This window comes from Nyctereutes procyonoides, unplaced genomic scaffold (assembly GCF_905146905.1).
Source record: "Nyctereutes procyonoides isolate TBG_1078 unplaced genomic scaffold, NYPRO_anot_genome, whole genome shotgun sequence".
Classification (NCBI taxonomy): Eukaryota; Metazoa; Chordata; class Mammalia; order Carnivora; family Canidae; genus Nyctereutes; species Nyctereutes procyonoides.
Window position 1 is genome coordinate 35,016,511 of NW_026575121.1, and position 14,796 is coordinate 35,031,306.

A 14,796-nucleotide genomic window follows, 5' to 3' on the forward strand; every position below is an offset into this window, starting at 1 on the left:
TTTGAATCTTTTTATATTTATTTATTTATTTGCATCTAAGAATTGTATTTCATTGAAAGTTTGTATGGATAGGTTACACTTACTAAGTTAACGTAAGTCTGTGATAATTCATTTTAATTAAAGTTGTGCTGTCTTGATTTAAAATTACCAAATTTGGTATTTTCTTAATCTGAAAATTAAAATCTTCAGAAAAATAAGTTGGACTGCGACAACTGACTGATGTTGAACCTAATTCATTCCCCTGAATTTAGAGTACTAATGCTAATTGGAAATCTGACAGAAGATGAGAATAGTACATTTCAGCTAGATCTCTGTCATTGTCTGCTGCAGATGACCAAAATTTCTTTGCTTTGCTCGATGATATATGAATTTGTAAGACTTATATATGCTTTTACATTAATACCTCTTTCTGGATGGAAGGTGTATTTCTGGTCTTCTCATTGATTAAGGTGCCAGACTAACTTCCACCATCTCTCTACATATTTTATAACTTTCCTTAGACAGACAAGCAGTTTCTTTTCTGCCAATACCACAGGTATGTAGAAAGAAATTTCTACCTCACATTTATATGTGGGGTATATAGTTCTTACCAGTGCTATCCAATAGAACTAAAAGAATGGAAATATTCTATAATCCTATACTACCAGGGGAGTACTGACCAGCCATATGTAGTTATTGAGTACCTGAAATGAGGCTATTGCTGTGAAAGTTAGTTTTAGTTGAATACCGTTAGCATCAAGTGAAGAATTGGATTCTAGGTTCCCCCAAATGTTTATGGACTTTGGTTATAATCTCTTCCCAGTCATGGGGTCTCAAAAACCAGAGCCCTATATCCAGAACCAAATATTGATTGGCTTGTTTTCCTGGAAAGTTTTAGAAGTATTCAAAAAAAATAATTTTACATTGATCTCCAAGAATAAAGGAGCTCTGTGACCTAGTGACTCAGAGTCCTAATTAAATGGAGTAAGTGAATAAAGAAATTTTCCATTCCAGCATGGAAAAATGAGTGAAAAATTGGATGTAAATACTGTTGCAGTTGACAAAATTGTGTTCATGAATGTCGGCTTATGAGTGAGTTGTATCATGGAAGAAAGGATTGTAACATTATAATGACTATTGAATGGCTGTTTTATCTTGCATTAATGTTTCTAATAAGGATATTTGATGTGTCCATTTATTCATTAACAGTACTGTAATCTGTTCTGATAACATTTAGCAATGCTTCTAAATTCAGTTATAACCTATGCCACTTCTTGACTGAAGGAAGCACTGTGTTAGAAAAAAATCAGTTAAATTCAAGTGATTGATAATTGTGTTATTTATACAGTGGGTTAGGAAAACTGATATCTATTATGCAGAGACAAGAAAGAAACATATAAATGAATAATAGTTTTTTTAAAAGTTACAATGTATGAGAACTTCATTTTTAAATTAAAGCTAAAAATACATTATTTTAATGACAATATTGTCTTTTTCTCATAATACAAATGAAACTCATATATTTTAATGGTTCTTTTTTATTTTTTTCTTTCAATTATTTTAGTATTTTTATTTTATTATGGCATATACAGTGAACAGCAAATAAAAACAAGGTAGTGGCCAGTGATTTATTTCAGTGCAAATATTGTAACCCAGATTAAGACATAGAACAGTATAAGGATTTTAAACACCTATCATTTCTTCTTCCTCACTTATAAATTAACCAAAAATTTAGCTCATTTATAGTTATAAATGTGTGACTTTTAAGATTTTGCCACCAAAAATGCATCACCTGTTACTATAATTTTTACATTTTATTAAATTTTGACTTTAATCATTTATATTTTTTAAGAAATCTATGTCCATCAGATTATTTCCACCCTTAGTAGCTATCTTTGAATCATTATTATTGTTCAATAATTGGACTTTGCCATACTTGTGTCTATGTTCAGGAGTAAAATTAGCCTGTACATTTCCCTTACTAAATTATATTTTATTTCATAAATTTTTCTACCTTTTGTAATTCATCCCTGAGCTTAAATCTCAGATTGTGGTCTTTTTGTTTGAAGATACCAGTTTACATTCTTTTAGTGAAGATTTGGTTGTGGTTTAGTAATTGTTTTTTATTTATCTCAAAATGTTTTTACTTCATTTTCATTCCAGAATGTTTTCATTTGGTGAATAATTCTAGGTTGGCAGGTTTTTTTCTTTCATTCGTTTGCAGGCATGATTTTCTTATCTTCTAGAATTCACTATTTCATCATGAAGTCTTCTCTCAGATTCTTTTCTCTCCCTCTCTCTCCCTCTCTCTCTCTCTCAAAGATTTTTCCTTCTGCTTTAAGCAATCATGTATATGTGTGCCTCTGTGTGTGTGTTTATATTTTAGTGAGAATTCTTTACTATGTCACCTGTATAATCAGTTTGGGAAATTTCTTAGCACTATTTCATCAACACTTCCCATATTAGATCTTCATGTTGTATCCTTCAATTTCTTGTGTATTTCTTACTTTTTTTTTACTTGCTTAAGTCTGAATGCTTGCTTCTGACACTCATCTCCATAATTATCCCTTCAGTTGTTTTTACTTGCCAAATTGCCCATTCCACTATTATTATTAACAGAATTCCTGTTGTATTTATTGCTTTGGCATTGCTAAGTCGTTTTACTGATATGAGTGGTATTTTTAAAAGTAAGATTATATTTTTTCTTTTTTTCAGATGTTTCCACCAATACCTTTCTGAAGAATATATATTCTAGCAATACAATAAAAATTATATTTTTGATTAATGACCTATTACATAAAGTATTAATCTTATATACAATGTTCTACATACTTAACTTCATTTTTGTTAACTTTATTTATAATAATGTAGATGATATAATCAAATGAACTTTGGATTCAGAGGTTTACACTAATATTATCCTTACCTTTACTTTGTATATTAGCTAAGACAACCAAAAGACTCCTTTAGCATTATATTTATTACCTAGTATTATAAAATACTTTTTGAAACCCTTACCATTATTGTGCAGGTTATTTGAAATAATGAATACCTTAAAGTATTAATGAATATTTTATGAGGCCCAGTCATGGAAAGTTTGTTATTTTAATTATTTTACCATCAATATACGGTATCAAAATGTATGTAAGATCACATTTATAAATAGTTTAATTATTGCATTCTTTGTAGAAAAATATAATGTAGGTGCCCCTAAAGTGATACACATGAACATACTGTCACACACATAATCAAGAATCCTAAATGTGAATTGCAAATTGATCTTCAATTCAAGGACTAATTAAATTCCAATAATTCTCACCAAGTCAACATTCTGTAGAAAACTAAAGTTGTCTCAGCTAGTTATCTAAATTTAAATAAGATTATATTTAATATTACCTGTGTTTTTGGGCTCTTGTGTCATTTATACTATATTGTTGGGTCACTTTTATAATTTTTTAAGATTTTATATATTTATTTGAGAAAGAGGACGAGCAATGGGGAGCGGCTGAGGCAGAGGGAGAAGCAAACTCCCCACTTAGCAGGGAGCCCAGTGCAGAACTTGATCCCAGAACCCCGGATCATGCCTGAGCCGAAGGCAGATGCATAACCGATTGAGCTACCCAGACACCCTGGGTCACTTTTATACACACATAAGAATGTAAACACATGCACACAACACATGGACACTTGATATATTTTCACTCTCTCACTAATTGCCCTACCAATTGTTAGTTATCAATATCCCTCTTCATGTTTGTGTAGGGATAGAAAAATGTCAGGGAAATAGGAAGACATGCTGATGATGTTTTATTTGAGTCGTTAGATTATAATATTGTAAAGAAGTCTTCTCTTGCTTGTTTTGTTTTTAATTTTTCTGAGTTATTGTTTTCTTATATAAATAACACAACAGCAACAATACAATCTTTATTAAATAAACCTCATAAAGCTCTTCCAGCAATAGGGTTTTTATAGTTATTGCCAAACATCTTCTGATGAGCCTAGTCAGAGGCAGATGAAGATAAAAACAGAGAAGGAAAGAGAGAGTTCTACAGAATAAAATATACTGGGACACCTGAGTGGCTCAATGGTTGCACATGTGCTTTTGGCTCAGGGCGTGATCCTGGTCCCAGGATCGAGTCCCACATCAGACTCCTTTCGAGGAGCCTGCTTCCCCCTCTGCCTGTGTCTCTGCCTCTCTCTGTGTGTCTATCATGAATAAATAAACTCTTTTAAAAATTAAAAGATGTTGAGATTTATTTATTTGTTTTTTAAAATTTTGTTTATTTTAGAGTCACAGAGAGAGAGAGAAGACGACAGGAACGCATTCCCAAGACCTGGAGATCATGACCTGAGCCAATGGCAGACACTTAACCAACCGGGTCATCAAATCGCCTTAAGATGTTCAAAATTTTTTTTAAATGTCTTTTTAAAAACAAAAGTTCTATAGATCTTTAAATGAAACATATATTAATACTAACTGCTGTTTGCTCACTAAACACTTAAATTATCTCAGTTAATATTCTCAAAACATTCATGGATTTAATATTTTGTGTGTGAAGTATGCTATGGTTATGTAAACTGTCCCATATTATTCAACTACTGTGTCAGGCCTGTGGTTTGAACCTATTAATGCAAATATGAATTTGTAAAAAGAGCTACAGACTTGCACTGGTAGTAGGTACTTGTTTGTTATATTAACTCTTTTTTTTAAGACATTATTTATTCATGATAGGCACAGGGACAGAGAGAGAGAGAGAGGCAGAGACACAGGCAGAGGGAGAAGCAGGCTCCATACAGGGAGCCCGACGTGGGACTGATACCGGGACTCCAGGATCATGTCCTGGGCCGAAGGCAGGCACTAAACCACTGAGCCACCCAGGGATCCTTCATTAATTGATTAATACTGAGTGTCTCTACTAGGAATATTGGGCACTTATACTTGCTGCTACATGGCGATAAATTACATACTAATTTATCATTTGGTATTTGCTATATTTTTTGTTCCACAATCACATATAATTAATTGTTCCTTAGAATTCCACATTAATATAGAAAGCACTGAGAATAAATTTACTTTATAATAAACTTTCCCTGTTTTCCCTTTTTATCTAAAATATAAATGGTAATAAAAATTTCATTAGGAAATTGTTAGGATTGTTGTTAGGATTATACAAATTAATTTGAAGTTGTTATGTAAAGAAAGGGAATTATCTTCAATTGTATACATACACATCTAATAATTATTTTATGAATTTCAAAATTCTATGAAATGTATTAATATTCTATCAGGACAAAAACATTTCTAATGAAGAGATGTTTTGTTTGTCTACAGAATAATACCATCATTGTAAAGTAGAGTGGTATGCCATTTCTTGTTGTCTTTGTGTCTGTATCATTGACCTGTGGGACCCAAATAGAGAACAGGACAGGCACTCCATGGTAGAACTTGAGTTTTAGAAGACAAATGGTAAGATAAAAACTCAAGAGTTGCCCATGAAAAGTGAAAGGTAGTAGAGAGGGTGGGGTCTTTTCCAAAACCAGATGGCTCCCAAGGGATTTTAATGCCTTCCTTTAAAGTCAGACATGTATTTATAGCGCTAACTTGACTTGAGGATGAATTGACATAAATAGCCTGGTTAATCTGTAGCCAGAATGTGTATTGGCAGGTTTGAAAGTGTGTATGCAGTGGAGTCCTGGAAAAGTTGACAGCTCTAGGCAATAGAAAGTGAAAAAGCGTATATATTCCTTGCCTCTCTCTGACTTCTCCCACAGGTGGCATAAGAAGTCAAACTTTGAGCATGATATGGACATTTAGATACTGATATCACCAAGAGTATCATAATATAATAGTAATAGTTAAAATGTTTGCATTACTCTGATCCTACATTATTTCTTTGATCCTCATGACAATCCTAGAAAATAGAATCCTTCCTCATAGCCATTTCCAAATAAGGAAACACAGCATAGACTTGCTTTCCCAAGGATATGCAGTTTTTAAGTAGTGAGGTGTGTATTATATTTAACTGTTATGTTTCAATGGATGTTTAATATATACCTTAACAATCTAAGAGTAGCCAATTCTTAAATATTAGAATTTAAATATATATATATATATTTATACAAATATAAATTTTGCCAATTGTTGTTAAATCAATGTCTCACATTAATACATAGAACGATATTATATTTAGACATCTCAATCCTTTGAATTTTTTTTAATTTTTTAAAGAATTTTATTTTTTTTTTACTATTTTTATTTCATTTTAATTCCAGTATACTTAACATACGATGTTATATTAGTTTCAGGCATACAGTAGAGTGATTCAATAATTCTATAAAATTCTTACTTAGTGTTCATGAAGATATGTGTTACTCCTAATCTCATTCATCTATTTCACTCATCCTCCCACCCTTCTGATAACCATTTGTTACTCTCCATAGTTAAGAGTTTGTTTTTCTTTCTTTTTAAACTCTGTTGATTTGTTTTGTTTCCTAAATTCCATATATGAGTGGGTATATGGAATCATATGAAATCATCTGGTATTTGTCTTTCTCTGACTTACTTCACTTGGCATTATACTGTCTAGTTCCATCCATATCATTGCAAATGGCAAGGTTTTATTTTTTCAATTAATAATATTCCATCATAAATATATACTACCTCTTCTTTATCCATTTCTCTACTGATGGATATAGTTGGGCTGCTTCCATTATTTGGTTATTGTAAATGTTGCTGCAATAAATATGAGGGTGTATATATCCTTTTGAAGTAGTATTTTGTATTCTTTGGATAAAGTCCCAATAATGTGAACATTGGATCATAGTATAGTTCTATTTTTAACTTTTTGAGGAACCTCCATACTATCTTCTACAGTGGCTGCACCAAGTTTACATTCCCACCAACAGACAAGAGATTTCTTTTTCTCCACACCATCTCCAACACTTATTTCTTTTTTTTTTCAATTTTACTTTTTTATTTTTTTATTTTAGCCACTAGGATGAGTGTGAGATGATATCTCATTGGAGTTTTGATTTGTATTTCCTTTGATTTGATTTCCTTATAACAACACTTGAGTGTTGTTGAGCATCTTTTCATGAGTTTATTGGCCATCTCTATCTTCTTTGTAGAAATGTCTGTTCATGACACTTCTACCCATTTAATAATTGAATTTTAGTTTTGTGGGGTTCATTTGTATAAGTACTTTATATATTCTGAATACTAACCCTTCATCAGATATGTCCTTTGCAAATATCTTCTCCCATTCTGTAGGGAGAAGTTTAGTTTAATTTAGTTTAGTTTAGTTTAGTTTCCTATGGAGAAGCTTTTTATTTTGATGAAGTCCCAATAGTTCATTTTTGCTTTTGTTTCCCTTGCCTCAAAAGACATCTAGAAAAATGTTGTTACTGTCAGTGTCAGAAGAATTACTATCTGTGCTTTCTTCTAGGATTTTTATGGTTTCAGGTCTCACATTTAGGTCTTTAATCTATTATGAATTTATTCTCCTGCATGCTGAAAGAAATTTATTTTCCTGATGCAGTTTCATTCTTTTGTATGTAGCTGTCTAGTTTTCCCAACACCATTTATTGAAGAGGCTGCCTTTTTCCTATGGTATATTCTTGCTTCCTTTGTCAAAGCATAATTGACATAATTGTGGGCTTATTACTTTCTGTTCTCTTCCCCTGATTTTTTGTCTTTTTTAGTGCCAGTACTAAAGTGTTTTGATTACTACACCTTTGTAGTATAATGTAAATTCAGGAATTTGATATTTCCAACTCTGTTTTTCTTTTACAGGATTGCTCTGGCTATTTGGAATCTTTTGTGGGTCCATACAAATTTTAGGATTGTTCTATTTCTATAAAAAAAATGCTGTTGCTATTTTGACAGGGATTGAATTGAATTTATAAATTGCTTTGAACAGTATAGACTTCTCCCTAAAGTCTTCCTTTCTTTTTTGAATTCCAGTGAGTATACTTTTTGATTATTGCTTTAAATTCTCTATCAGGCATCTTACTTATATATGTTTCACTTAGATCCCTGGCTGTGACCTTATCTTGTTTTATTTGGGATGAATTCCTTATTTTATCTAAGTCTCTGTCTTCTCCTTTCTGTGTGTCAGAAAAGCCTGTTATGCTTCCTGCTCCTGAGGGTAATGGCTTTATGAAGAAGATGTCATGTAGTGTCCAGGGCCTGACACTTCAGGAAGTGTCTCCGTTGTGTGCTGCATGCTCTCTGCCGCTGTTTTTTAGATGCTTCATTCATCAGGTTAGTTGTCTGTCTGCAGAGGCACCCCTGACCCACAGTGGGCACTGTTGTGGTCCTTGGCCAGAGTGTGGTTAGTTTTATTTAGGTGTGCTCTGGTCTGCTTCTTAAATGAGACCTGATGTTAGTTGAACTAGAAATGAAGCCCCTGCACAGAATTCCTGTCAGGAGATATGGTGTGGCAAGAACTTCTGCTGGTATTCTGAAGAAGGGGCCTACCGTACTAGGACTGAGGCAGACTTAACTAAGAAGGACATTACTGGCAGAATGCTGGGCTGTGGGACCTGGTTTAAACAGGTTAGACACTCAGTGTCAGCTCTGTGGCACCATGGGTGGTTCTGTGTTTATGCTCAGTGGAGGGGGAAGAAAATGGTGCCAGCCAGCTTCTTTGTCCCTGGAGTGGGGGTCTCCATGCTTGCTATTCTCAGAGAAGCACCCTGAAAGGAGCTAACTGTGTCCTCCTGTGTGTCCCAGGTGCTCCTCCCTCCATCCCTTCAGATTGCTGTCCTCACACTGTCTGCCTCTGTGCTGTTTGTCTGCCTCTGTCCAGGAGAGTGTAGTGCTGTCTGGCCTCTATCCCAGCCATGCCCGCTGACCTTAAAAACTCCCCATCTTTAAGCCCGTGCAGATGCAAAAACTTAACGAAAATCAGCTTCTCTCATTTTCCCAGCCAGTGGCTTTGGGGAAACATTCTCTTTATAAAGTGTTCCTTGGTATGCTTCTCTCTCTCTCATTCTCCCTCAGCTTTCTGTGCAACCAGGGCTCCCTCTACTCTACAGCACCTGTGGTTCCTTTCTCCCCCAATCTATACTCTGCACATCCTACTTTCCTGAAGAGGCCTCTTCTCTCTCTCCAGTTAAGGAGTTTATTCTATCGGCCCTCAGCTGATCTTTTGGGTATTCAGAATGCCTTGACAGTTATCTAGTTGTGTAGAAGGGATGAGACAAGCCTAGGGTCCTCCTACTGCCCTGCCATCCTAGCTTCCCTCACCAAAAGTGTGCAGTAGTTTTACTGTGATAACACAGATTTCCTACTCATTATTAAATATGCCTCAGGTAATCTCTTTAAAAGTAAAGTGTTTTTTGGTAAAATCAGTGGGAATGATGGAGTAAGGACCTTAGGAAATTCTCCCCTCTGTAAAAGCAATGAAAACAATGGCAGAAATTGTTAGAATCAGTATTTTCAGAACTGTAGAAAGTAAAAAGCATGGCAGCCTTTTCTATTACTTTATTTTTTTTCTTTTTTTGTGATTTACTTATTTATCTGAGAGATTTAGAGAGAAAGAGCACAAATTGGAGGGTCAGAGGGAGAGGAAGAGGGAATCTAAGCAGACTCACCACTGAGCAGGGACCCCAAATAAGGGCTCTATCTCAGGACCCTGAGATCCTGACCTGAGCCAAAAAGAGTCAGATGCTTAATCAACTATGCCACCCGGGGGCCCAACTTTTTTATTTTTCTGATCTTCACTAAGAAGTGAATCATTTAATACCCCCTTTTTAAGTTATGACACATGATCTGTTTTATTGTAATTATTACTCTTATTACTTATAATATTGTTTTTGTAGCTTATGAATAATGGCATACATCAGTGGTTTAGTCAGAAAGCTTGAAACAATGATAAATTCAACAACATGTTGTTTAATGAAGATCCAGTTTATTTTATATATTCTCATAAACATTTTCTATTTTTCTAGAGAGGTTCAATAATGATCCATTTCAAAGTCTTGGAATTCTTGGTTTGTCTCTCTTTCTCTCTTTTTTTCTTGTTGTTTAATTTCTTAATTTCCGCATATATGTGAGATAATGCACGATATTCTCTACCTCCATCCCTGTTGTTACAGATGGTAAGATTTCATTATTTTTTATGGCTGATTAATATTGCATTTATTCCATTGTATATATACATTCCACCTCTTCTGTATCTATTCTTTTTTTTTTTTTTGTACATATTCTTCTATCAATAGATACTTGAGCTGCTTCCAAAATTTAGCTGTTGCAAGTAATGCTACAATAAAGATACGGGTGCAAGTATCCCTTAGAATTATTATTTTTATACTTTTCAGGTAAATACCCAGTCTTGAGATTACTAGATTTGTTACCAGATCACTCGGTTCTTGTCCCAGATGCACCAAACAAAGAATGGAGACCTGAGACCAGAATGGGAAGACAGAATTTCCTGAGTAAATAAATATACTACTTTCAAGAGTAAAAGCGGGCTACTGGTGGAGCAAGAGTGGCAATAGCACCAAGAAGCTCTAGCTGCGTTCTTTTAAACCTTTTGTGTACATGTAAATTTGGCTTTGATTGACATTTTTTGAAGACTTTATTTATTTATTCATGAAAGATACAGAGAGAGAGAGGCAGAGACATAGGCAGAAGAAGAAGCAGGCTTCCTGTGGAGAGCTGGATGTGGGACCAGATCCTTGGGTTCCAGGATCACACCCTGAGCTGAAGGCATTTGCTCAACCACTGAGCCACCTAGGAGTCCTTTGATTGACATTTTTGATTGACAGCCTGTGGTTATACAACATTTTGGCTTCTGTGCATGTACCTACCTATGATGCATGCCTTTGTAATTGTATTTATATATGTATTGTATATTTATGAGCTTCTGATGAGCTTTTTCTGTGACCCTAAGGGCAAGTTGCACCTTCTGTGCACATACGCAGCTCTCAGAAGTCCCCTTGTGACTTTTTAGACAGATTTATGCTGGGCCTTTCTTGTTCTGTTAGCCCTAGGGGTGGTTGGGAAGGTGTGGCTGTTAACCCTTGGGGCAGGGCTCTGAGGGTATGGCCAGCATCTGCTTTATCCCTCCTCCTTTTTTTTTTTTTAAAAAAAAAAGATTTTATTTATTTATTCAAGAGAGACACACACACAGAGGCAGAGACATAGGAGCGTTCCTTTCTCTCCACATCCTTATCAACACTTGTAGTTGTGTTGTTGATTTTAGCTACTCTGACAGTTGTTAGGTGATAGATATCTCACTGAGGTTTTGATTAGTATTTCCCTGATGATGAGTGACACTAAACATCTTTTCCAGTGTCTGTGTCCTTTGGCCATATGTATGTCTTCTTTTAGAAATATCTGTTCAGGTGGTGCAGTGGTTTGGCGCCTGCCTTTGGCCCAGGGCGCGATCCTGGAGACCCAGGATCGAATCCCACGTCGGGCTCCCGGTGCATGGAGCCTGCTTTTTCCTCTGCCTATGTCTCTGTGCCTCTCTCTCTCTCTCTCTCTCTCTGTGACTATCATAAATTAAAAAAAAAAAAAAAAGAAATATCTGTTCATGTCTTATGACCATTTTTAATTGGATTATTTGGTTTTGGGTGCTAAGTTGTATCAGTTCATTATACATTTTGGATTGGATACTAACCCTTCATCAGATATGTCCTTTGCAAATATCTTCTTCCATTCTGTAGATTGTCTTATAGTTTGGTTGTTTCCTTCGTTGTGCAGAAACTTTTTATTTTGATGTAGTTCTAATAATTTTATTTTATTTTATTTTTGTTGCCTTAGGAGTATATCTAGAAAAAAAGTTACTATGTCCAGTGTCAGAGACATTACTGCCTGCACTCACTCCTAGGATATTCATGGTTTCCTGTCTCACATTTAGGTCTTTAATCCATTTTGAGTTTATTTTGTGTATGGTGAAAGAAAATAATCCAGTTTCATTCTTTTTCATAGTTGCCCAGTTTCACATAGAAAATCCAAAAAATTAACAAAAATGTATTTGAGCTAATAAGTTCAGTCAAGTATCAAGGTACAAGATCAATATGAGGGATCCCTGGGTGGCGCAGCGGTTTGGCGCCCGCCTTCGGCCCAGGGCGCGATCCTGGAGACCCGGGATCGAATCCCACGTCGGGCTCCCGGTGCATGGAGCCTGCTTCTCCCTCTGCCTGTGTCTCTGCCTCTCTCTCTCTCTCTCTGTGACTGTCATAAATAAATAAAAAAATTTAAAAAAAAGATCAATATGAAAATTAATTATATTATATACACTACTGTTTTAATTATATTTCATATTCCAAAATATCAATATGAACAAAATATTGGGAAAAAGCTTACCAAAAGAAATGCAAGTTGTATAGGTAGAAAACTACAAAACATTGTTAAAAGAAATTAGGAAGATTTGAATAAATTAAAAGGTGACCCAAATTTGTGTTTTGGAAGAGTTAAAATGATCAAATAGCCAATTATTTCTCAACAAGGGTGTCAAAATAACAGAATGGGAAAACAGTTTTGTTTGTTTGTTTGTTTGTTTGTTTTTCAATAAATGATCCTATAGCCATTTGTATGTCTTCTTTGGAGAAAAATCTATTCTAGTCCTTCCTTCATTTTTAAAATTATATTTTGTTTATTTATACATTTATTTACATTGAGTTATATGAATTCCTTAATTAACTCCTTATCAGGTACAGTTTGCTAATATTTCCTCCCATTTTATGTTGTTGCCTTTTCATTCTGTTGATCATTTTCTTTGCTGTGAAGTTTTTTAGTTTAGTTCCACTTAGCTATTTTAAGTGTTCTTATCATAATAAAAGTAAATAAATAAGTAAATAAAAATGGTGCTGTGACAGCTAAATATCTATATATAAAATAAATAAATTCCTTTCTTACACTATTGCACACATTGATGCAAATGGATCATCAGTCTAAATGTAAGAACTAAGTGTAAAAAAGTCTTAGAAAATATATAGGATTATATTTTTATTACTTTGAGTTAGGGAGAATCTTCTTTAATATAAGAATAAAATCATAATAATCAGAAAAAATGATATATTGAACAGCATCAAGGTTAATATAATCTTTGTGCTTCAATGACACCATTAAGAAAATAAAAACACACCTAAAGAATGGGAACAAACATTAGTTTTATTTTAACATAACATATTTGTCCATATGAGAACATCTCCCTTATAGATTTTTTAGAAATACATCAAGAAAAGTATACTAAAATTGACTTCAGATGCCAGGCACCACATATATCATTTCTACTTTTGTTTTACCCGAAAAAAAATTGACCTACTCTATATAACACTACCAATTCAGGTGGCTAAATATAGTTTTTCTATTAAAATTCTAGAGTCCACATTCTGCTCTGACCTTTGCTCTCTTTCCTTGACCTGAATTGTAACTGTAACACAAGGACTATTGGCATGCTTCCCATGTGTGACCCTTGACCTATCCATTGCTGTACGGGAATTAGGTTTCCACACTATATCAGGAAGGGTCATACCCTGACAGGAAAGAACAAATTGGGAACAATTCCTTTCTAATGAAACTATAATATCAAACAGTTCTGAAAACAGAAGTTACCCTGTGAAAGATAAATGACTCAAACAACAAGAAAAATAAAACTATTAATCAAACACCTGTAATCTTACCTGAGACTTCAGTTCTCAGAGATTTGACTATGTCTTATCTTCAAATATGAAATAAAAACTTTATATTTATATATTTATTAATTGGTTTCTCTATTGATCAGCTTTCTTTTATATATATAATCTATGTATATATGTGTGTGTATATATATAAATATATATATATCTTTTTTCAGGATAATCTAATTTTCCTATATATCCAACTATTGAATGTTGAATATTTTATAAATGATATTTTTGTTCACTAATCCATTATTGGCAGTTGTTTCCTTTTTTAAAAAAACACTGTGAATATGACTGCTATAAATATTCTTTCACATATTTTCTGTTTTAAATGTAAGAATTTCTTTTAAATGTATTCTTAAGAGTAGAATTCTTAAGCCACAGGATATGTGAATATTCAAATTTCAATAATAATATAAAACAAATTTCCAAAGTGATTTCATCATTGTATATTCTAACCAGAAATGTACATAATATGTAATAGCTCCACATCACTACACTTGAAATGGTTGGATTTTTATTTTTAAAATCTCAATGTAAGAAAATTAGTTTCTCATTCTCATCTTGATTTGACATTAAACTAAACATAGTTTATGATAGTTTTTAGACATATATTCAATAAATTAGAAGCAATAATTATATATCATAACAATGTGATTTTGATATTTATCATAATCTTTGTTGAGTATAAGTGAAAAAAATTATGATGAGAATATTTGTTTAATATCATTCCAGTGTTTCCTTAATTCTGCCTCTTGTATACTCAGTTGTCATTGCCTATCACTATAATAGAGTGACAAATTACTGGTAAATTTAAGTATTTCTGTTTAATAATGTCAAATTTCCTTGCTTATATACATATGTATGTTTTATATACAAATATATATTGGTAAATAAATAAATAAATAAATAAATAAATAAATAAATAAATATTTCTTTAAAACTTCTTTAATAATATGCTTTATATTTTTGCTGCAAGTATGAGTTTTTCAAACTTTCCTGGCTGTTGCCAGATACCAAATATATTAGAGAACATATTTTATCTTCCTTCAGAAATTCTTTTCTCTTTAGTTCTGCAAATGAATCTGAGAGTACATTAAGTTACTTCCTGAGAAAGTAAAAAATTACTCAAATTGTAAAAGACACATGCAAAACCAGCTGCAAAGTTGGCAGGCAACA